Source organism: Vombatus ursinus, unplaced genomic scaffold, assembly GCF_900497805.2.
Source record: "Vombatus ursinus unplaced genomic scaffold, bare-nosed wombat genome assembly UNPS02012319.1, whole genome shotgun sequence".
In the NCBI taxonomy this organism is placed as follows: domain Eukaryota; kingdom Metazoa; phylum Chordata; class Mammalia; order Diprotodontia; family Vombatidae; genus Vombatus; species Vombatus ursinus.
Genome location: NW_020952097.1, coordinates 4,173,030 through 4,197,068, shown reverse-complemented (window position 1 = coordinate 4,197,068; position 24,039 = coordinate 4,173,030).

Sequence of the window (24,039 nt, the reverse complement as noted above, 5' to 3'; positions counted from 1 at the left end):
TAGTAGTAGTAGTAGTAGTAGTAGTAGTAGTAGTAGTAGTAGTAGTAGTGGTAGTAGTAGTAGTAGTAATAGTAAGAGAGAGAGAGAGAGCTGGTGAAGGGGTTACATCTTTCTCCCTGATCTTTTTATAACTTTCCAAGTGGGTGGCTCTTCCTGGCTCAGTCATCCATCACATTCCATACTGACTTCACACAAACCCCAGTCAGAGGAACCAGAGGACCACTCAAGACACATCCTTTCACAAGGAGCCAGAGTATATATCCCATAGAAAGGATTCATAGGGCATGCTCAGCTCCATGAGAAGTATTCCAATTTCCCCATCCCCACCACTACATTTTTATAGCTCGATGTTATCCCAAAATCCACCCTCCACTCTTTGCCACACACCCTCTCTTGTAACATGGGAAAAAATAGTTAAGCATAACCAGCCAATGCAGTGACTACATTTGTCTTCACATCCAGCATTATTCATTCTTAGTTTCCTACTTTTCTACCAAGAGGAGAGAAATATGTTTTATCATATTTTCTCTGAGACCAAGATCAGTCATTATGGTTGATCTCTCTGGGACTTTCTTACTAAGCTTCACAGAAGTTTCCCCTTGTTACAGCCTCTGTGAGCCAAAGTCTGTGCCTCATTCTGCTAAATGCAGAGTATCTACTCTGAGTTCATGTTGCCTATCTGACTATCCAGTGATAGTGGGCTATCTCATGAGATTCAGTCATCCGTTCTATCAAACCCAAGCACAGAACAGAACTGCCAAAGTCAAAGAGAAGGAGGAGGCTAAGAGGATTCTACCCCAAACCACCACACATCCCTCTCTAGTATACTAATCCCCTCAGCAATGCCTTATGGAAATGTGACCAAGATAGTAGTCTATAAGCATTCATTGAAGGGACTGAGGTCGTTTATTTCAGAAAAGAGAAGTTTTAGCTATCTTCAAGTATTTGAAGAGATGTTTTATGAAAAAGAGATTACTCAAACACTCAAGGGATTACTGATTTCATTGATTTGGGAGTTCTTGACAATGATGTAGATAAGTAACCCATCCATCTCTGACTAGCCTTTTGTATTTACTCTCATAAATTCACCACAGGGGGATCTACACAATGTGCTGGAGGCCTTCTTCACTTTCTGCCTGTATCACATGGATACCAGTAGAGTCCTCTGGCTGTCCAACTGTCATTCTTTACTCTTGCCATTGATCAGCCCATCTTTTCTTCCTACCATACATCTTTTCAATTACATCTTTTACTTTTATCCATTTTTTTTGGAGTTCCTCACTGGCTATACATAGCAGCCTGCTCACAACTACCATGTACCTTTCCATTTCCCTCTCTATGATACTCACTTGTAAGTCCTTGGTGACTACGGTATGCTACATCCCACTACCAAACAGAAACACTGGTAGTATGTATTTTTTAAAAGATGGGCTGTTGTTGCCATAAGAAGCTTGGGGACATTGAGAAAGTATTGACATTTCTTGAAGGCAATCCAGCCCTCTGTAGTCCTCCTGTTTGATTCTGGGCCCAACTCATTGATCATCTGTACTATATGTCCCAGGTATACTTACTGATAAATTAGCTATGTAGGTTGTCCATTCCATTCTTTGTCTTAATCTGGACAACAGATATTTTTCATGCACTTAATCTTTCCAGTGAGGATCATCAAACCAAATTCTTTGAGAGCTTCTCTTAGTAGATTCTTCAGTGTTCTTGGGTTTGATGCAACCTGTACAATGTTATTCACAAACAGAAACATCCAGAGGACTCCCCTATCCACAGAGAGTCCATTTTCAACTTGAAATCTGTGCTGGATCACCTCCATAACAACAATGAACACATTTGAAAAGTATATATGTCCCTATTTTATTCCCCAATTCATTAAACAAGGTATTTCTGTTGTCTTTCAAGAAATCTTGCATGTTTTGGGGTAGCTAGGTGACACAGTGGATAGAGCTCCAGCCTTGGAGTCAGGAGGACCTGAGTTCAAATCTGGCCTCAGACATATGACACTTATTAGCTGTGTGACCCTGGGCAAGTCACTTAAGCCCAATTGCCTCACCAAAAAGGCAAATAACAACAACAACCAAAAAAAAAAAAGAGAAATCTTACATGTTTTGAGGTATGAATGGGATATCATAAGAGCACTCAATATAAGTAACTGCATCTTGAATTTGTAATGAGTATGAATGTTCTAAGCATATAGGAATATAAACAGTTTTATTGTATAGGTCAATAATCAGATGCTTGTGGTGAGCCCAAATGATTGTTTATACTGGTCAGAACGGCAAGATTTATTTAACATAAGCTATTTATCAAATCCTTGATAATCACCTTGATGTATGATGTAAAAAAATGATACAACCTTGGCCACCATTTAAACCATCTAAAAATCGATCAAGCAAGTTTTTGTTCAAAGTGGGACACATTGAATCCAGGCTGCTACTTCTAATCTCAACTGAATGTATTGGTACTGAGGTGGAGAATGCAGAACCAGGAAAGCCCTCATTTGTAATGACTTGATATTTAAGAAGAAACCACACCATAAGCCTCTGGCTTTCTGAAGCCTAGTGGTACCTGATTGTAGCCTCATCAGAAACTAGGCAGGGTCCATCTCCCAGGCATCACTGCTTTTATCCAGCAGATCTGTCTGCTCACATCCCACTCCTCCAGTCCTTCAGTTACCAGACAGCTAGGCAGCAAAGTAGATAGAACATGTTGCCCAGAGTCAGGAAGAACTGTGTTCAAATCTGACCTCAGACACATATTAGCTTTGGGACCCTAGGCAATTCATTTAACCTTTGTCTGACTCAGTTTCCCCAACAGTTTTCCCAATGGAGGCTAGCAATAGCACTTAACCTCCCAGGGTTGTTGTAAAGATCATATGAAATGATATGTGTAACACAATTAGCACAGTTCCTGGCACATAATATGTACTTAATAAATGTTTCTTTCCTTCCTTCATCCCCAGATGTCCAATCCTCTATCATTGTTGCTGCTGTCCTAGAGGTGGTAAGATTGTATTGGGTAATTTAAATGAAATGTTTGACTAGGCATTCTTTATTATACACCTTGGGGAATTTGCATGATTCCATTGTGTGGTGTAGGAATCAGAGAGGGCTTTCCCTCTCTGTTAAATAATTGAGTAATTCAGTAATGTGAATGAAGTGACTAAGAGTGTATAAATATTGATTGAAATAAATAAAAACAATTTGTTATATTAAATCATTGAGCATCTTGCCTTCCCTTAGTTTTGACTGCTCTTTTTCATATAATATCTTGTTACTTGCAGAAGTCAAAAGGAGCTCTATATAATCTCAACAGAGACAGACAGTTTGTCAGAAAAGAGCTTTTAATGTGGCATTTTGTTCTACTCAATCAAAAAAATTTTTTTCTGATCAACAGATAATAGGTACAATGCGGTCTTATGTTCTCCATACCTTTCAATCACTTGCGAAATGGTATAGATGTGGTCTGCTGTTGAACAGCCCTGGTGAAAGCCTGTTTAATCTCTACTATCCTCTACTACCCTCATTGAGGGTGCTGAATTCTGATACAGACAATAGGAGAGTAGGCACATTAGTCAGGAGCTGTTGACACTTTCTTTCTCTCTCTGTCAAGATGTTTCTTATTCTTCTGGTTCTTCTCCTTCTTTAGGCACCTTGAATATTAATTTCTCAGTTCCTCCATGATTGTGTCTCCTCCAACATGGATCTCCTCTCCCCAGAAAAGAGATTAGGTTTGTCCTATTTGATACCAGAGAGAAGAATTTGAAGCAGTGAGTGGAAGTTAGGCAAGGTGAAATCACCCAGTGCAGATTTCACTTCAAGCTAAGGGAAAACTTGCTAACAATTAGTTATTTCAAAGTGAAAAACAGGGGGCAGCTAGGTGGCGCAGTGGATACAGCACCGGCCCTGAAGTCAGGAGGACCTGAGCTCAAATCCGACCTCAAACCCAACACTTGACATGTACTAGCTGTGTGACCTTGGGCAAGTCACTTAACCCTGATTGCCTCACTAAAAAAAAAAATTAAAAAAAAAAAACCAAAGTGGAAAAACAGAGGCAGATTCCCTATTACAACTAGCTATGGGAGATATTTTAGAAAGAGATTCGTACTTTGGTATGGGCTGCACTAGATGAGCTCTGAAACCCTTTCCTACTCTCTAATTTTCTTGGATTGTCTGAAGTCTTTAAATTCGGGTGATTTATAACCTAAAGTATTAAAAGAACTTACAAATATGGTTGCAGAACCACTGTTGATTTTTTGAGGAATCTTGGGAAATGGGAGAGATGAGAGATTGCTACTGCAGGGGAGTAAATATCTTGATTTTCAAAGTAGAAGAAAAGGTACATTTTAGCATATGGTACTGCCCCTTTCATATGTGAAAAGTTAGGTTTCTAAAAGGGGCAGAAAAAGAACATTTGTGAAAAGGAAAAATTATAAAATCCATCTGTGGAGAAATAAATTCTCTCAGATAAAATGTAGGAGAGATACAGACTGTTCCAAGAACCAGACAGATGAAGTAGGAATGAAAGGACCTATAAAGGCAGAACAATGACTAGTCACATCTCCTCAGTACCCCTTGCCCCTGGGGTCTCTCCCTCCTTTTCTCTGATTGGAGAGGGTGAAGGGTGGGCATTGGAAAGCTTCTCCCAGATCCTCTATTTAGGGAGGTGCCCAGGGTGACCATCTCTCATCATTTCACACCCAGCTATCTCATCTGGACCTCATTATGCCCCCATACCAGCTACCCTGTCTCATCTTCTTCTCCTCCCTTTTTAGTTTCTGTTTGTATTATCTTCACCCAACAGATTGTGAGTTCCTTGAGAGCAGTGACTATCTTTTACATTTTTTTGTATCCCCAATACTTAGCAGAGTGCTTGGCACATAGTAGGTACTTAATAAATATTTATTGACTGACTAAATTAAGAATGGCAGCAGGGCATTGTGGTCCATCATCTCATTTGCATATGAATGTTTTTAAGTTTTGAAGTTTATAACTGACAAAATTATAAATCAAATAACGTTTGGAGGACTAAGAAAAGATTATACAAGGACTGTTGGGTTTATACCTGATAAAAGATAAATATATTGAGTTTTACCTCTGCAGCCCATGACTCAAAGCCCATTTGCATAAGACTGTCTTCATTGGTGGAGATGGATTACTCAGTGCTCTGATCAGAGATGGAAGGAGTTTGGGAGAAGAGAGGTCTTGTTCTGGTTTCAGCTTTGAGAGAGAAGATATGTGGTTCCAGATTCTTTTCAGGCCCTGAAGGAAGAGAAAATATCTGAGAAGACTCAGTTGAGCTGAAATATTGTGTATTGTCTGGTATATTCTCATCTGTATACCATTTCTAATTTCTGTTTGTTATTGGCTTGAATACAAGGGCTTATTTTTTATTTGCCACATGTGTGGCAAGGGAAGGGAAGGGAATCAGCATTTACATAGCACCTACCAGATATTGCCTTAAGCACTTATTACAGATATCTCATTTGATCCTCATAGCAATCTTGTAGGGATTCTTGGATAGTTCCCTATTTACAATTGAGGAAACTGAGGCAAACAGAGGTTAAGAGACTTGTTCAGGGTGACACAGTGTCTGAGGCCAGACTTTAACTCAGATCTTCCTATCTTCCTGCCCAGTGCTCTGATCACATTTGGTGAGAAGGGAATCAAACTTTAGATATATAGCTTGGGGTACTCCTCCATTAGGTAACAACAATGAGAAACTCAGCTTGAACCTAAAAATTACCTTCCCTAGACTAACAATATGGGGAGGGGGAGATAGATATCATTCTAGCCCAGCACCTTCTCTCCAAGGAGAGCAGAGTGGCCAGACTCTGACCTCAATGTCCTGCTTCTCCTCCTGGCAGGAATCAATTAATAAAAGCAAGTGGAAGAGATTCTAGAAAAGTCTATGAGTCTCCTGTGAGCCACATCTGGACAGACCAATGTGGATACACATAACACTAAATGGGCAAAGCGCAGCAATACTCCCTACAGGTCATGTAGGTAATGTAAATGTGAATCACTGACCATTGGTAGTCTTTAACTTGAGGCATTAGAATTAAGAAGCCAGAAGGAAGACACTCTTTAAGAACAAGCTATAAAGGAAAAAATGTTTCCAACTGACTGAGCTGACTCCTTCACAAATTTTGCTGGGAACTTGCTGACTTAGAAGTAGAAATTACTTTGTAGATTGGATGGAGCAAGGTTTGAGCAACTGTAAGAAATTCATTGGCTTTTTCATTTTATGTAATCAAAATTATCTATTTTATATTTTGTAATGCTCTCTATATCTTCTTTGGTCCTAAATTCTTCCCTTATCCATAAATCTGACAGATAAATTCTTCCATGCTCTCTTAATTTACACCCATTGGGTATAAATCATATACCCATTTTGACCTTATTTTGGTATATGGTGCAAGATGTTGGTCTATACCTAGTCCCTCTGCCATACTGCTTTCCAGTTTTCCCAGAAGTTTTCATCAAATGCTGAGTGTTTGCTCCAAAAGCTTGGAACTTTGGGTTTATCATGTACTAGATTACTGTGGTCATTTACTACAATGTAATATGTACCTAATCTATTCCACTACCACTCTTTTTCTTAGCCAGTGCCAGATTGTTTTTTATAATTGCCACTTTATAATACAGTTTGACATCTGATATAGCTAGACCACCTTCTTTTGCATTTTTTGATTGATTCCCTTGATATCCTTGAGCTTTTGTTCTTCCACATGAATTTTGTTATTATTTTTTCTAGCTCTATAAAATAAATTTTGATAGTTTGATTGGTATGGCACTGAATAAATAGATTAATTTAGGTAGAATTGTCATTTTTTATTATATTGGCTCAGCCTACCCATGGGCAATTAATAGTTTTCCAATTGTTTAGATATGACTTTATTTGTGTGAAAAGTTCCTGGGTTTGCATTGGCAGGTAGACTCTCAAGTATTTTATATTGTCTATGGTAATTTTAAATGGAATTTCTCTCTGTCCTGCTGCTGAACTTTGTTAGTAATATATAGAAATGCTGATGATTTATGTAGGAATATTTTGTATCCTGCAACTCTGCTAAAGTTGTTAATAATTTCAAGTAGTTCTTTAGTTGATTCTCTAGGATTTTCTAAGTATAACAGTTGTACAAACAAAACCAATGCAACCAAAATTACAGAGAAAACAGAAAAATGGGGGAAAATTTTTTGCACCAAGTATCTCTGATTAAGACCTTGTTTCTCAAATACATAGTGAACTGAGCCAAATTTATAAAAATATAAGTTATTCCCCAATTGATAAATGGTCAAAGGATATGAACAAGCAGTTTTCAGACAAAGAAATCAAAGCTCTAGTCATATGAAAAAATGCTCCAAATTATTATTGATCAGAGAAATGCAAATTAAAACAACTCTGAGGTACCACCTCACACCTATCAGAGTGACTAATATGACAAAAAAGGAAAATGTTGGATGTTGGAGGGGATATGGGAAAACTGGGACACTAATGCACTGTTGGTGGAGCTGTGAACTGATCCAACCATTCTGGAGAGCAATTGGGAACTATGACCAAAGGGCTATAAAACTGTGCATACCCTTTGATCCAGCAATACCACTGCTAGGTCTATGCCCTGAAGAAATCTCAAAAAAGGGAAAAGGGCCTATTTGTACAAAAATATTGATAGCAGCTCTTTTTGCGGAGGCTAAGAATTGGAAATCAAGGGATGTGTATCTATTGGGGAATGGCTAAACAAGCTGTGATATCTGATTGTAATGGAATGTTATTGTGCTTTAAGAAATTACAAGCAGAATGATTTCAGAAAAACCTGAAAGAATTACATGAACTGATGCATAGTGAAGTGAGCAGAACCAGGAGAACATTGTACAGGGTAACAGCAATATTGTTTGATGAAGAACTGTGAGTGACTTAGCTATTCTCAGTAATACAATGATCTAAGATAATCCCAAAGGAGACATAGTGAATCATACTATGTGCCTACAGAGAAAGAATGGGTATTGATTGAATACAGACTGAAGTATGCTATTTTTCAATTTTTCTGGTTTTTCTTTTTTTATTCAAGAAGTCATCTTGTACAAAAATGACTAATATGGGAATGTTTTACATAATTGCAAAAAAAAAAAAGAAGAAGAAGAAGAAGAAGAAGAAGTTCATTGGCTGAGAGACGAATCCTGCAGCTGTGGGAAGAGCTATTGGGGTTATTGCTCCCTAGTGCCATCTACAGATGAAAGAAGAGAAACCTCTCAGAATTGTCTGTTTTGCCATCCACTGTTCTCTCTGGTTTAAGAGTAAGAAACAGATGTGGGACAGATAGACTTTGCAACTGTTGTGCTAGAAACTTGGTTTTGCTGGGATAAGAGGCTTGGAGATAATTGGAAAAAAGCCAACTTCTCTACTATTTGCAGGCATTTGGTAGTTCTCTAGCTTAAGGGAACTGCTTGTCACTGTAAGAGGTCAACACTTTCCCCAGAACCCTGTGGAGGGTGACTGTGAGTTAAAAGAGCTTTTCAGTGTTCATTAGTTCAAGAGTAGAAGAAAAGCAGCTTTATTCAGCAGGGGAGCAGCAAGGACCAGAAGGGAAAGAGTTAGCAATGGCTTTATGAGTGTAGATTGTCCCTGAAGGGACCAAGGACATCAAATCCTGCCTTATGAATGACTGAAGGCATATGGGTCTCCCTGTTCCTGCTAGGTTTCTGTAAGTGTATATGCACGCTACCCTACCACAGACACTGCATATTGATGGAAGAGTATGGCGCAGGTTTGTGGGTGGACTATCATATTATAATTATTCTTGCTTAGGCCTTCTATTGAGTAAATATTATGATTATTGCTGCTTTTGTATTCTATTAAATAAATGTTACACTTCTTCTTGCTTTTGTCCACTGATGAGTAAATGTTTTGGTTGTTCTTGCTTTTGTCTTTTATAAAATAAATGTTATGATTATTCCTGCTTTTGCCTACTGATAAGTAATTTTTAAAAATCTTATTGCTGAGTAAATGTTTTGTATTTGAGTTAATGGTATTATGGTGACTGATTTTGAATAAATAGGAAGCACACTGATGGAGCCTTGGAACTATAGTGGCAAGTAATAGCAATGTTATTCCCCATACAACAAGGTTACCCCTAGAGCCTTGAGGGAGAAAGTATGAGTTGTAGCAAAATGTTTATTCATGAGCACCCCAGACTTGCCAATGGGAATGCAGGTTGGGAAAAGTGAAGTAGTTCAGAGTGAGAATGGGTGGCTATGCCACACACAGCTTATATTAGAAATCACATTATAATCTTGATGTCAATCCTCAGCAAAATTTTTAAATGAAGTATTAAGCAGCTGGTTTAAAGCACTTATAAGATAATGCTATGATTACTATCCAGTCAAAACAGATCCGAAAAGTCATATCAAACTGATCTCATTGACATCTGTGATGGAGTCATTAGACCAATTTAGTGAAGAAATGTCATGGCCATGGCATGGAGCATCTGAATTTCAACAAAGCATTTGACACATTCTCTTGATATCTTTTTTTAAATTGATTTTTTCCAATTATCAAGTATTTATTTTCTCTCCCTCCCCTCTCCCCCAGAAAAGAAAAAGAAAAACAAAATGCCTTGTCACAAATAAGCATGGTCCAGCAAAACAAATTCCCATATTGGCCAGGTCCAAAAAAAGGTGTTGTGTACTGCATCACCTCCTCGTCAGTTAGTAGGTAGCCCAAAAAAAAGAACAGATCAACCATTTTGGAGAATAATCTAGAATTACCCCCCAAAAAGTTATTAAACTGCCTCTACTCTTTGTCCCAGAAATACCACTACTAGGTCTATTTCCAAAGATGATTAGGGAAAAAGGAAAAGAACCAATATGTTCTAAAATATTTATAGCAGCTCTCTTTGTGGTGGCAAAGAACTGGAAATTAAGGGGATGCCTGTCAATTGGGGAATGGTTGAACAACTTGTGAAATATGATCACAATGAAATAATACTGTGCTATACAAAATTATGAGCTCTTTGATTTTAGAAAAACATGGATAAACTTGCATCAAATAATAAAGAACAAAATGAGCAGAACAAAGAGAATGTTGTATACAACAACAGCAATATTGTTTTAAGAACAACTTTGAGCGACTAAGTCATTTTGACTATATATATTTAACTATATATGTGTATATATATGTATACACACACATATTTGTGTCCAATGGTAGACATCTCTAGGACAGAACAAGGGGAGGAAAGAAAAAAAAAGAAATGTACATGATAACTTTATTATATGTTTATAAGGAATATCAAGTTGTACATAATAGATTTGCAATTTTATAAGTAATCATCTTTTTTTTAAAAATTATAATATGTTATAGAAATGCTTGTTTTATTCCACAAATTAAAAATAAAATAAATAAAATTTAAAAAGAAAGAAAGTAGGTAGCTTTTTTCATCCTCAGTCCTTGAGAATCATGGTTGATCATTGTCAATCTTGCTAAGCTTTGGACAAAGGCAGAAATGTGGACTGGATAATAGCACTTCTGTGCAGATTTAGGGCTAATTGAATAATGTTACCCCCCCCCCCAAAGTGTCAAGTACTGGAAAGAGAGTTGGTGCATGATTTTTTGTTCCCAGATGATTGTGCACTCAATGCAGCCTCTGGGGCCAAGATGCAGCAAAGTACGGATTGATTCTCTGTCAGTTGTGCACATTTTGGCCTAGCAATCAACACCAGGAAAACACAGGTTCTACACCAGCCAGCACCCTACCATCCACATGTGGGACCATATGTTACAGCAAATGGAGAAATATTGAATGCTGTGGAGAAGTTCACTTCTCTTGGCTGTATACTTTCCAGGACTGGACACATAGATGATGAGGTTGACACACACATTGCCAGAGCTAGCTCGGTGTTCGGGAGGCTGCAAAGGGAAGTGTGGGAGAGAACAGGTATTAGACTGTCTACCAAACTGAAGGTCTACAGAGCTGTTGTGCTGATCTCATTGATGTATGTCTGTGAAATCTGGACAGTATACCAGTGCCATGTCAGGAAACTGAATCTTCCATTTGAATTGTCTTAGGAAGATTCTGAAGATCATCTGGCAGGATAAGGTACAGGACACTGAGGTCCTCTCAAGAACTGAGCTGCCAACCATTCAAACTCTACTACAAAGAGCGAAACTCTGATGGACTGGCCACATTGTTCAAATGCCAGATGTACGTTTGCCCAAAAGACTTTTTTTATAGAGAATTCACACAAGAGAGGTGCTCACATGGCAATCAGAAGAAGATCCCTTCAAGGTCTCTCTGAAGACCTTTGGAATTGATTGCATGACATGGGAGATGCTGGCAAAGGACTGTCTAGCATGGCCTGTCTGCTTCAAAGAAGGCTCTGTGCCCTATGAACAAAGCAGAATTGCAGTAGCTCAAAAGAAACATGAGATGCGCAAATTTAGAAACATCTCCTCTCCAAATGTTCATATGGACTATTTGTGCCTGACCTGTAGTAGGGCATTCAGAGCTCATTTTGGTCTGATCAGCCTCAGTTGGACACACTGTATCTTGACTCCAACATAGTGATGTCATTTTGGTCCTCTTCAAGAATGAAGGACAACCAGACCCCAAAAAAGTGTCGATTAGAGACCCTTCATAAATCTATTCAGAAACTTTTAGCTGTGGCTCTTAAGGCCTCTTATCTATTGCTTCATCCTATTCAAGGTTTTTATCAGCAACTTGTATGAAGATGGGGAAGATAATCTTATCAAATCTGTGAATAATAGCTAGCATCCATATAGTGCTTTGAAGTATGCAAAGCACTTTACAAACACTATCTTGGTTTATCCTCAAAACAACCCTGGGAGGGAGGTACTATTAATATCCCCATTTCACAGGTGAGGAAACTGAGATAGACAGAGATTAAGTGACACGGTTAGAGTCACATAGCCATTAAGTGTCTGATTTGAACTCCTCTCCCTGACTCTACGTCCAGTGCTATATCCATGATCTTACCCTGCTGAACACCATGAAGCTGAGAGAGGTAGACAGTATGGGGGCAGCTAGGTGGCACAGTGGATAGAGTACTAACCCTGGAGTCAGGAGGACCTGAGTTCAGATCTGGCCTCAGACACATAATACTTCCTAGCTGTGTGACCCTGGGCAAGTCATTTAACCCCAATTGCCTAAAAAAAAGGAAAAAAGAAAAGAAAAAAAAAGAGAGAGAGGTAGATAGTATGCTAGATTACAAAATCAAGTTTGGGGCAAGTTTGCCAATGCCTCCCTAAAATGACCCCTGAAGACTAAGGTCAGTGACTCATAATTAGTAGAAATAAAATCAATATGAGCTCAGAGCCACTGGGAGCTAGCAGGAGAGTAAGTGAAACAGTGGTGCTTATATATTGCTTTACAAAGCATTTAACATCACAATCTCATTTGGTCCTCACCGTTGCCCTGGAAGGATAAGTCCTATAGTTGTCATTATGCCCATTTTACAGATGAGGAAATTGAGATTTTTAACTCCATCTTTTAACACCCCCCCAAACATGTTTGTTTGCTTGTCTTTTACACCAGTGTTGTCAGACTCAAATAGAAATGGGGGCCACTAATCCATGCAGAAGGATCCCTGCTAGCATATTGACAGGTTTAAAATATAATGTCATCTGTTTTATTGTATCTTTATTTATTTTGTTAAATATTTCCCAATTACATTTTAATCTGATTCAACTCCTCCAGTGTGTTGCTGGCAACATGTTTGACACCTCTGCTTTACACCATTACCGCAGGTGTAGAGAAAGCTGGTAAGAGCTAGACCAGAATTTTTCTCTGGGTCATAATGCTAGGAGTGAAGTGTTAATATCTCTGAAGAAGGAAGTGGTAAATAGAGACCATCAGAAGGTTCCTCTCAGGGGAGACTTTACTGAAGTGGCGAAGCCTGGTCACTCTGACACTCAAAGTACTTTGGACTTCTCCCTTCTCTTCCTTCGCAATGCATAAGAGTGGAAAGTGACAGATATTCTGTCTTCACTGAGGAACAGGAATAGGTCAGCACAACTCCCGTTTAACTTGAGAATGAAGAGCAACTCAAGGGATCAGAGGTAAAGGTCCCTTTGAGTGCTGACACTCTGTGACTATATGAAAAGTAATACTACCCCTTCCCCAACTTAGACAGAGAAAGAGTGGTTTTCTGACCCCGGTGGGGAAAAAATGTGACAGTGGAAAAGATACTGTAATTACATCAGGACATCTGTGTTCTAGTGCTAGCTCTTCTGTGTGACCTTGGCCAAGTCATTTTTTCCTCTCTGGGCCTCAGTCTTTTTCTCTGCAAGAGGGGAGGGGCCAGGTGATCCCCAAGGTCCCTGCCTGGGCTCTCACATTGTACACTTGTGATAAGTGTCCCGACCAACTTCCATGGGCATGCATTCATGCCCCCTTCTGGCCATGGTGGGTATGGATCAGGCACTGAAATGACAGGGTGCCTGAGATTCAAAAAGCAGAATCTCAAAGCTCAAAGAACTATTCCAGCCTGTACCTGAGGGACTTCTATAGAATCCCTGACTTGGAATTCCTCCAGACTTTGATTGAAGATCATCAGTGATGGGGAGCTCATTACCTTCCCATTCCACTTTTAGATGGCTATAATAAGAAAATTTTCCTCATATAGAGCTTGGGGTTCAAAGTGATTTCCTACTTAGGACAGAGGTAATAGAAAACAAGGGCATACAGTGTTTAGAAGTAAGTTTACAAAGGCATAACAACTATTATTCACTCTGGACTACTTTAGATCATAAGACTTAATGCTAGAAGAGACCTTAGATACCAGTCAGTTCGGATATTAAAAACCACCGCTGGGCCCAAGGAGCTAGGCAGGCACACACCCCCTTACCCTAAAGTGCCCCTGATTAACTCTAGATCCATGCATCTTATCTAGACTGAGTTCAATTCTGGGGAAGCCCAGCCTGCAATGAGAGGGGTGAGATCACTATTCATCTTCCCCAATGCCCCAGGAGAAAAATTCTTAAAGGTTAGGTTTAGTCTCCAAAAAAGGAAGGAGTAGAATGGTATTCATTTGTTTGATAAGGATTGGGAAAGGAGCAGGTTTTTATTTCTGCTACACAAAACAAACGCTAGAAGACACAAAACAGTATAAATTGTAAGAATGACTTAAAACAAGATTCGGTAACTTATGACTCTCTTGAGAGGCTGATTTTTAACCCTTGTAGGAGCATAAACCTACGGAATAGGCATTCTGTGTTTCACCTCAGCTCTGCACTGTCCAAACAGCTTCTGGCTGACATGCTATGGTTAAGTCATCTTCTTTGATGGAGAAACTTTCCTTGCCACCAGTTAGCTCTACATGATAGACAGACCCTGAATCTCTTTAATTCACAAGGTTGCTTCCTTGCATGGACATGTCTACATCTCATCTACGTCATACTCAGCTGCATTTACATCTCAAAAATGATATTCATTTAACTCCTCAGAAAAAGAACCGTGAAGCAGAAAAGGCAGTCAGAGACCCAGATTCAGGCTCATCCTATGAGTCCATGCTCTACATGGGAGCAGCCATGGAGTAGGACAGTGTCCCCCATCCCCCAGGGGTCCACCCTTACCAGTCCAGGACTGCCTCAGCAGGGTCACCAGTGTAGGTCAGTCCCAAAGCCTGGGACTAGGTCTGCACACCTGTCCCAGACCCTATCAAGTGTTAGAGGAGGCAATTGATGGCTCTGGGCTAGACTGGGCTGGGGGCTCTTGAGGGTCAGAGTCAGGAATGCTATAATAAGCATAACGTCTGTTCCATGCTATGTCCCATGTTCCCTGTCCTTTGTGCCTGGTCATTACCCCAATTCTACAGCTCCTATGTGTCACCCCCACCCTCACCCCAGCTCCTTGGAATTGGGCTGGGGGCCTGAGGACAGAGATGTGGAAGAAACAATGGGAGGGAAGAGGCCAGTAATAGATAGAAGCAAATGACAGAGGAAGGAGAAGTGGGACACACTTTATATGTAAATGGAGCAATTTCTGAAGAAAACATTTTTAATATTTGATTTTCTGAGGGAATCTGGTCTTTAATCTTGGTCCATGGAAATGTAAATGAAAGAGCTGACTGAGGGGCAGGCCTGGGCTAAGGATGTGAGGGACCACTCCCTCCACTCAAGGCTTCTGGTGGAGGAAGGAACCAAAGCCCGAGGCAAAAATGCCCCCTCCCTTTTCCCACTCTCCCTCCTCCATGTTCCTCCCCTCTCCCCCAACTCCCACGTTTTTGCTAAGGGAGCGGCCCAAGGAATCCCAGTGACCAAGGGCTAACTACCTCCCGGGGTTGCTCCAGGATCTGACCCCACCGCCTGAAGACCGTTCCCCCTTTTCCCCAAGGCATCCCTATACAGTGGTGCATTCAAGTGGAGGGGTAGGGGGAGGAAAAAAAAACCTAGCAAACCACGTGACCAGAGACCCTCCCCTTTTTGGCGTTTTTAGGACGCCCCCAGGCCCCTCATTCTGGGAGCGGGGCTCCCATCACTGACAACCCCCTCCCCAAATCTTCAAGGAATAAAAGAGTGGGGAATCAGAAGACTTTGGCAAGCGCTCCACCCCAAAAAGGCAGGCGGGTGCCCCCTCCCAGTTCCTCCCCTTATCTGTGTTCTCCGCCCCGACCCCGCGGCTCCGGGGAGATGGGGGCGGGGCGGGGGGGGGCGGAGCCGGTAACAAAGAGAGAGACAGAGACGGAGGGAGAGAGACACAAAGAGAGGGAGACAGAAACAGACAGAGACAGGGACACAAATTGGGTAGGGGTACAGGCGTGGGACGGGAATCCCGGCCCTGGGGAGGCCCCCGGAGGTGAGGGAAGTAGAGGTGGCCCCAGCCTAGCCCGGACAGCCCGGGGTGATGGTCTCTGGGTCCGAAAGGAGGCGCCAGTAGCGTGGGGAGAGGGGGGCGGGGCCGGGATCAGCCCGGGGGGGGTCTGGGGGACCAGGGGGACCCGGGGCTGGACACCTGGCCATGCTGCTGCTCGCGGCGGCGCCGCCGCTGCTGCTGATCCTCCTGCTGTGCCGAGGCCGCGCCGGACAGGTAAGGGGGCGACCCCTGGAAGCGGCCCAGGGGCGTAAGGACCCGGGGACGCTGCGCTTTCTGCCCAGATTGGGGAGGGGGGGACGCTGTGGGGCGGGAGGCTTCCGGCCTCGCCTGTCCTCAGTGCCCCATACACACATTCCAGTGTCCCCATCCCTTCCAAGAAAGGTGTGACCCGAAGGCCTGAATCTGGGGGGAAACTTTAGGGTGGCCAGGGATAGAGGAGGATGACGAGGGGCCTCTTCTACAGCGCCCCCCACCCCAGGGCCCGGACTCTGGAAAAGGGGCGGAGGCTCACGTGTCAGCGTGAGTGACTGTGACTGTGCGTGGGTGAGTGTGTGAGAGAGGCTGTCAGCTGTGTCTCCATGCCTGCCTGCCTGCCTGCCTGCGCTCACACCCCTCCGACTCACACATAGACATGAAAACACTCTCGTACCCGCCTAAACTCCGGGACCCTCTGAAGACCGACACTCACAGGCCTCACGGAAACAACACCTTCGCACGTACACAAAAGTAACCACCCACATTTCTATAGACTTTAAGGATTCCAAAGAGCTTTCTTTACATTCTCTCCTTTGGGCTTCATAACAACCCTCTGAGGTGGGTATTATTAGCCCCATTTTACTGATGAATAAACTGAGGCTCTTCGAGATGAACTGCAAGTGCCCATAGTCACAAAGATAGTAAGTGATAGAGGCAATCCTGAATTCAAGTCCGGCTTTCACACTATATTCTTGTTAATCACCTAATTTGTGCATAACACTCTGCTAGAGTTGGGAGAGATAGAAAGTTTAGGTACTATACCCTTCCCTGATTAGGAAGCTCACAGTCTAAAAGTGGAAAGACACTTGCAGAGATCACTATAATGCATAGTAATCGATGATAAGTGCAGAAAAAGAGGTCCACAGGACTATGTGAGGGCTGAGGGGATAAGGTCATTAGTGATAGGCAATATCAGGAAGGACTTCCTGGAAGAGGTGGCATGTGAGCCAGACATTGAAGCCTGGGTAGGAATTTAACAGGTGGGGAGGAAAGGGCATTCCAGGTTTGGGAACAGTGAGAGCAATGACATGGTGATGAAATGTGTAAGGAATAGACAGTGCTCTAATTTGACTGGAGCAGAGGACAGTACTCAGAAGAGAATCTTAGGAAATAAGGCTGAAAAGGAAAGGCTGAAAATAGGGCTGTAATGGAAAGGTGGATGCCATGTTAGAGAGTTTGAGCTTTGTTCAGTAGGCATTTGGGAGCAGAGCTATGACCAGATCATAAGAGACATTAAGACTAGGAGACATTAGACTACTAGTTTTATAACCATGTGAAAGATGGAACAGAATGGAGACAGAGTCAGGAAAACCTATTTGGATACTGTTGCAATTGTCCAGGTGAGCAGAAATGAGGGCCTGCATTAGGATGGCAGCAGTGGGAAAGGGAGAGGAGAGATAGAAAAAAATTGTTATGGAAGTGGAATCTTAGCAACTGATTGGATTTGAAAGGTGAAGAAGAAGAAGAAAAGGTCACTTCAAGGTTAGGTAAATGAGAGCCCAGGTGAATGTTGATATCAAGGACAAATAGTAAGGGCAAGGGGGTGGGGAGAGGAGGTTTTGAGGAAACGATAATCAGGTCAGTTTAAGACACTTTGAGTTTGAAATGCTGGTGGAGCGAGCAAGTGGAGATGCCCTTTTGTAAGCAGTTACAGATGTGGGTCTGGAGTTCCAAAGGGAAATCAGGGCTGGAGCAGAATGAATTTGAGTCATCTTCATAGAAGTGCTAGTTGAAGTGGTGGGAATGAAAGAATGGGATTCTGAAGGGGAAAAGCAGGGCAGGGGATGACGGAGAAGGGATGGATTGAAAAGAGAGAGTTCTGAGTTTGAGAATACCCACCTTAAGAGACTAGACAGAGCATGGGGATCTTTTTCAGTACCAATGTACTCCCACACACATTCCCACCATTACATATCCATCCATCCATACTCAGACACCCTCCTACACACACTCACACTTGCATGTACACATATACAGGAGCCTAATCTCACACAGCAGCAAATTTCCCACTGTGGTCCCACTGTGTCTCAGGTGGGGAGTGAAGAAGGGGAGGAGGATTCTTTTGGGGGGAGGGGTTGCCAATCTATAGGGACCTCGTGAGTCAGCATTCTGGATCATAGGTTCATAAATTTCAAGCTGGAAAAGATGTTAACGATCATCTGATCCAACCCCATCATTTTATAGATAGAGAAATTGAGATCAAAAAAGGTTAAATGACATGTCAAGGGTAGCATGCTACAGAATCAGGAGTCAAACCTAGCTCATCTAGCCAAACTTAATTTTCACTTCACCAAGTTTTGGGGGGTCCTTAGGATTTCATCTTCATGGTCAGAAATAATGAATGTTAAATTCCACAACTTTTGGAAACATCCACCTTCCTGTCTATATTGATGGTGCCATTTTCCTGAGAGTAAATATGGGTAAATATGTTGCTTTCTTTCCTTAGGGCTCTGCTCACCCCTTCTGGTCTGTATGGCCTTGGGAGTTACTGTAGAGCCCCATAGAATGGGATTTGGAGGAGAGAATCCCAGAGTGGTAGCCACCCCTCTTGATAATTTAGGGGGAAGAAGCTAGAGACTAGAAAGAAATTGACAGAGGGAAACAGTAACAAAGACTATCCTAGAAATGATGCCAGGAGCCAAGTTGAGGCCACCAATTTGAGTTCCTAGGAACCTTGCTGCCCCTCCCAAACCCCGTCTCAGGCTTTCATACACACAAATGAAGGAAGCACCTCGTCTAGACTTTTCAGGGTGGCCCTTGATCCCTTCTTCACTCTTCCTCCTACTCCAGGTCTGCTCCAATGCTGAATCCCCAGAGGGACAATACAAAGTGATTCCTCAGTGATTTGTGAGATGGAGGGAGTACGTTTTAGGTCTGGGGGGAAGCCTCTACTTGGGACTCAGAGAGAGGGAGAAGGTCAGTGGAGGAGGACAGGGGACGATTTGGGTGGACGTGGGGTCATTGAGGGTGAGGACTAGGGTCAATGGTAGCCAACACAGGGACTGTAAGCAGTGAGCTACTAAATGTACCCAGAAGATGTATTTATGGCTATGGCCACAAGGTGTCACTCCCAAACCACAGAAGATGTTCCCCTCTCTTTGTCCAACATCAATTCTCTCTGTCTCTGTATCCCATTCAGCACAGTCCTGGCCCTAGGCTTCAAGGTCACCAGCCCCCAAATTGGGGTCTTTCTTACTGGAGTGTGGCCTGAGCCCTTGTGGCAACCTGTAGTCTCAATGGGTGGGGAAAGAGCAGGGTTTATGCTGACAAAGGGTTTGGAATCATTCTCCATCTCCACCATCCCTTTGTTCTTTCTTCCACCTACAGTTGGTATTCCTTGGTGGAACTCCCTTTGGAAGGAGGGAAGAATCAATGACTAAAGTGTGTGTGTGTGTGTGTGTGTGTGTGTGTGTGTGTGTGTTTATCAGAAATATACTATGAAGAGTAGGTCAGAGTGGTAAAGCCTTTTATACAGGGTCAGCTCATAAGCCTGATTACTATAAAGGCATTTTCTTCTGTACTGAATTACCCAGCACCCCTTCTTCTTCTCTCTTCCCTATTTTCCTCATGTAAGGACAGAGAGAAGAATCTTAAGTTAAAGTCTGATTTAGTTTTGGGTGGGTGGAGGACATGTGTGACCCAGGAGGAGTCCCTTATCTTCTCTAAACATGAGATATTTGAGAAAGGAGACATTTCTGTTTGGGATGAGTTCAGAAAAGACTTCATGGAGGAAGTGGTACCTGAATTAGATATTTTAAGAAGGAAATAATTTCCACAGGTGGCGAGGTTGGGAGAGACCATTCAAGGCATGGTGGAGCAATATGAGCAGAGTCATTGAGGCAGGAAAGACTAGGGCAAGGTCAAGTAGAAGAGAACAGAACAAAATCAGGGCTTGGCAAGTAGTCCTCTTTGGCTGGAATAAAGAATGTGTTGGACTTCAGGGAGTGCTTCAACTTGTAAGGTGGCTCATCCAGACTAGAATAGCCATATTCAAGGTCAGGTGGCAACACCACACAGTGGAAAGAGCTTTGGGTCACCAGAGCACCAGGGTTAAGATCCCACCTCTGATAATTACTACCTGTGTGACTTTGGGTAAATCACTTAATTTCCCTGAGCCTCAGTTTCTTCATCTATGAAATGAGAGAGTTGGATTAGAGAGCCTCTGAGGATCCTTCCAGCTCCAGAGCTTTGAATACTCTGTGGATCCTTTTTCACTAAAAATCATAGTTAATGAGTCCCCACTCATGTGTTTACCTTTAATGGTTAGCTAGAGAACACAAAGCAAAGAAGCAACAATAAAACAGTTCTCCTATAAACATGGGCTGCATTCACAAATACACATAGGCTACGCATGTGGTGGGGCACACACAAGTAGGGAATACGTGTGATCAAAGAATGAATGAATATATTTGTGTGTGTGCATGTGTGTATACACACATGCACACACACATACTTACATACACAGACATGCAGGTAATAGATATGGCCAGGGTATATGCATGGAGGGGCAAATCATGCCTCTGACAGTGTAAGCCTGCTAATGTCTTCTGGTGATATCGTCACGCTGCTTCTGAGTGAGTCCTCCTCACTTCTGGTTTCTGGTGAATGTCTATCCTTTTCCAGAAGCATTGTCTCTGCCCAGATGCTGCTCTGCAGGACATATTCTCTGCTATTTGATGCTCCGCTTGTTCCATAGTTTCTGCTAACTGCTGGTAAGCACAACTGCTTCCAGATCTTTACTTCAGCCAAAGTCTTTGACTACAGTGCTTTCTCTTCCTCATAGGAAGAGTGGGCTCTGCCGTGCTCTTTTAATTGAAAGCCCCAAGGCTTTGGACAGCTCTTTTGGAAAAATAGTAAATACCATATATTGCCATGGGGTCAGCAAACTGGGGTGGGAGTGGGAGAATTTTCCTGGCTAGAAGGTCTTGAAACTCCAACAAAGATTCTTCGCTGCAGGGGCCAAGTTTTTTAGATCACAGATCAGAACTCCTGGCTATCTTACAAATACCCTCAAACATAATGTTGTCTTTGAACTGAACTTCCTAATTCTCTGGTTTGCCTCTAGGGCCCAAGCTTTCCCTTACTGATGAGTGGGCTGGGACAAAGGCAGAGAGACAAAGTCGGAACCAGAAGGCAAAATAACTATCTCTGCCACCTAGCCTTGCCTTTTCCTTTGTTGTATATATATGACCATAAAAGCAGTTTCAGGTTTGGAGTCCTCTCTTCTATCTTTCCCCAGTGCAAATTTTGCAATCATATAGGAATACTGAGGTCTCCTTAACATAAAACAACACATAGAAGTTAGTGTGTAACATAATACACGCACCATATATACTATGTATCATATATAGACACATGTATGTATATATACATATATATGTGTGTGTGTGTATATAAATCATATATATGATACACATATCATATGTATGATAGTCTCAGTATCTACCAGGATTCCTTGCCTCTCCCCACATCTCAGCAGTGATTAGTTTTCCCTGAAGTGTGGCAATATGTTCCCAGGACTTGATTGGCCTCTGTCTCCCTTAACACAGCTTCCTGACCAGCTAAAGTATAAAAAGCCCCACCCTAGTAGAGTCAGGGTCCCTCTGACTTGGTGGGTGTCTGAAGACCACAAGCCACCACACCCTGCCCTGCTGACCATCAAATTTTCATATGGAGATGGTAGGGAGCACTTCTATAGACAGCAAATGCTACTGAAGCTTTGTTGCATATCTTTACTATGTTAGGGATAAGTAAACCTCCTTTTGTTAACTGTTAGATGATTTATGAGTGCCTCATTTCATCCCAGAATCAAAACTAAGCTAACAAAAATGCCAGTGCCAGGCCCACCCCTAACGATATAGTAACCAAATATGGGTCACATGCAGAAACAGCATATGCTTATTAGCAATAGAACATGCTACAATGGAACACTACATATTAGAATACATATTAAAAAAACATTTCAACAGTACATGAAAAATATTATATAGCGGTATCACATATCAATAGATCGTACTATAATAGCAACAACATCATATAACAAAATATGTCATGTACAATACACAAGAACATAGCTCGCAGTATAAAAGGTAGAGAATTGACTCATGATTTCGTTGGTATAAGGAACTCCCTGGTGAAGAAACTTCCTCTACAAGTCAGAACATTGTCTGCAAATTATAATCTTGGAAAGCTACTTAGAGCACAGAGGGAATAAATGACTTCCCCAGGGTCACACAGCCAGTAGGTGGCAGAAGCAGGTCTTGAACCCAGATTTTCCTGGCCTTAAGGCCAACTCTCAGCCCCTGTACCACTCTGCTTCTCAGTTATATACAGAGCACGCATCATATACACTCCATCAGTGAGCTTCATTTGGCTATGTAAGTAATTGCTTCTCCCATTTCTCTGAAGCATCATATTTAGGTTTGGTCACTGGCCAAATAGGTCTGGCACTTCTCTTGTGATGTCCTGAGCTTTTAGATGTCCCACAGCAGCTTTAAGTACCCAGACACCTGTTGGTCTTTAGTCCCAATCCTGTACTTGAGGATGGTTGAAAGGTGCTGCGTCTGGGTTCAGCCCAACCCTGTTCTCGGAAGAGAGGACCCCATGAAGCCAAGATGAACTCAGGCAAGGCTCCTTGACTCTCTGGTGGGTACCAATGCACAATTCCTTCCCTGTCCAAAACATCTTCTGAGCTATTATCTAGCCCTATGTATTATCAGTCTTTCTGTAATTGGTAAACAGACTTTTCTCAGGATTCTCTTATCTGTCTGTCCATTAATTCTTTTCACTTGTTACCTGGGAAGTTAACTAATTGTCCAATAGGCAATAGATGGTTGCAGTACATTGTATTGTAGGACTGCCACCATTCTCAGGAGTTGTTCTGTAAAAAGGAGAGCTGTCCATTCTCTCAACTATGGTATGGTGTGGTGACTTTTCATCAATCCAATATCTCCTGTACTGCCTACACACCAAGGTTTCTTAGTGGAACCCTCTTGAAGGCCTTGATAGTGAACTTTGATGAACTTGACCACTAGGCAATGGTATGTTTCCATCCAAGATTTTCTGAGCTAAGCTCATAGATAAGTGATAGAGGCCTCTTTTAGCTGATCTCTCAGTTAAGAAATGTGCTGCTTGAGAGTCTTATCATACTTTCCATCTTCTGAGACTCCAGAGCACAAGAAGTTCATAGGTGTAGTTTTTGCCCAAACATTGGGAAGTTTGGTGTAAATGTTTTGGCACCATTTGTAGCAATGTTGTGCGTGTGCGTGCGCATGCACGTGTGCACACACGCACACACACACACACACACTAAAACTCCATGTATTGACTCCACCAAGATGTCTTCTCAAGACTTAGGGTCCCTAGTATGTTCAGCAATGTGCAACTAAAACACTTGGGCTATGAATCTCCTTGGGGATGGGAAGGTGTAGTTCTGTATTTCTTAATTTCTGCCCAAAATCAACATTTCCTTGAGTAATTTGCTGTCAAAATCTCGTCTTTCAGTAAGAGTGGATCTTGGAATGGAATCCATATACAGGCAAATGGTTCTCCCATAAGGCTTTTGCGGGGGGGGGGGGGTTGGGGTTAAGTGACTTGGCCAGGGTCACACAGCTAGTAAGTGTCAAGTGTTTGGTCTGGGGTCAGTTTTGAACTCAGGTCCTCCTGACTTCAGGGCCAGTATTCTAGCTGCCCCATTCCCATAAGGCTTTAAGCAAATACAGAAGCTTTCTGGTACCTGGAAGGGCATGCTGGTGAAATGGTCAGTCAATACTAAGATGTGGCTTATGTTTTCACCTTTTGCTCCTAGGGATTTTTTTTTTAAGTCAGTGTGCACAAGTTGCAATGGCTCACTGGTATTTATATCCTCAATTTGCAGTTGGTAGCACTTTTCTTTGGTAGAGAGTTTTCTTTGAACATAATGAACACAGGTCTTAAATTTCTTAGTG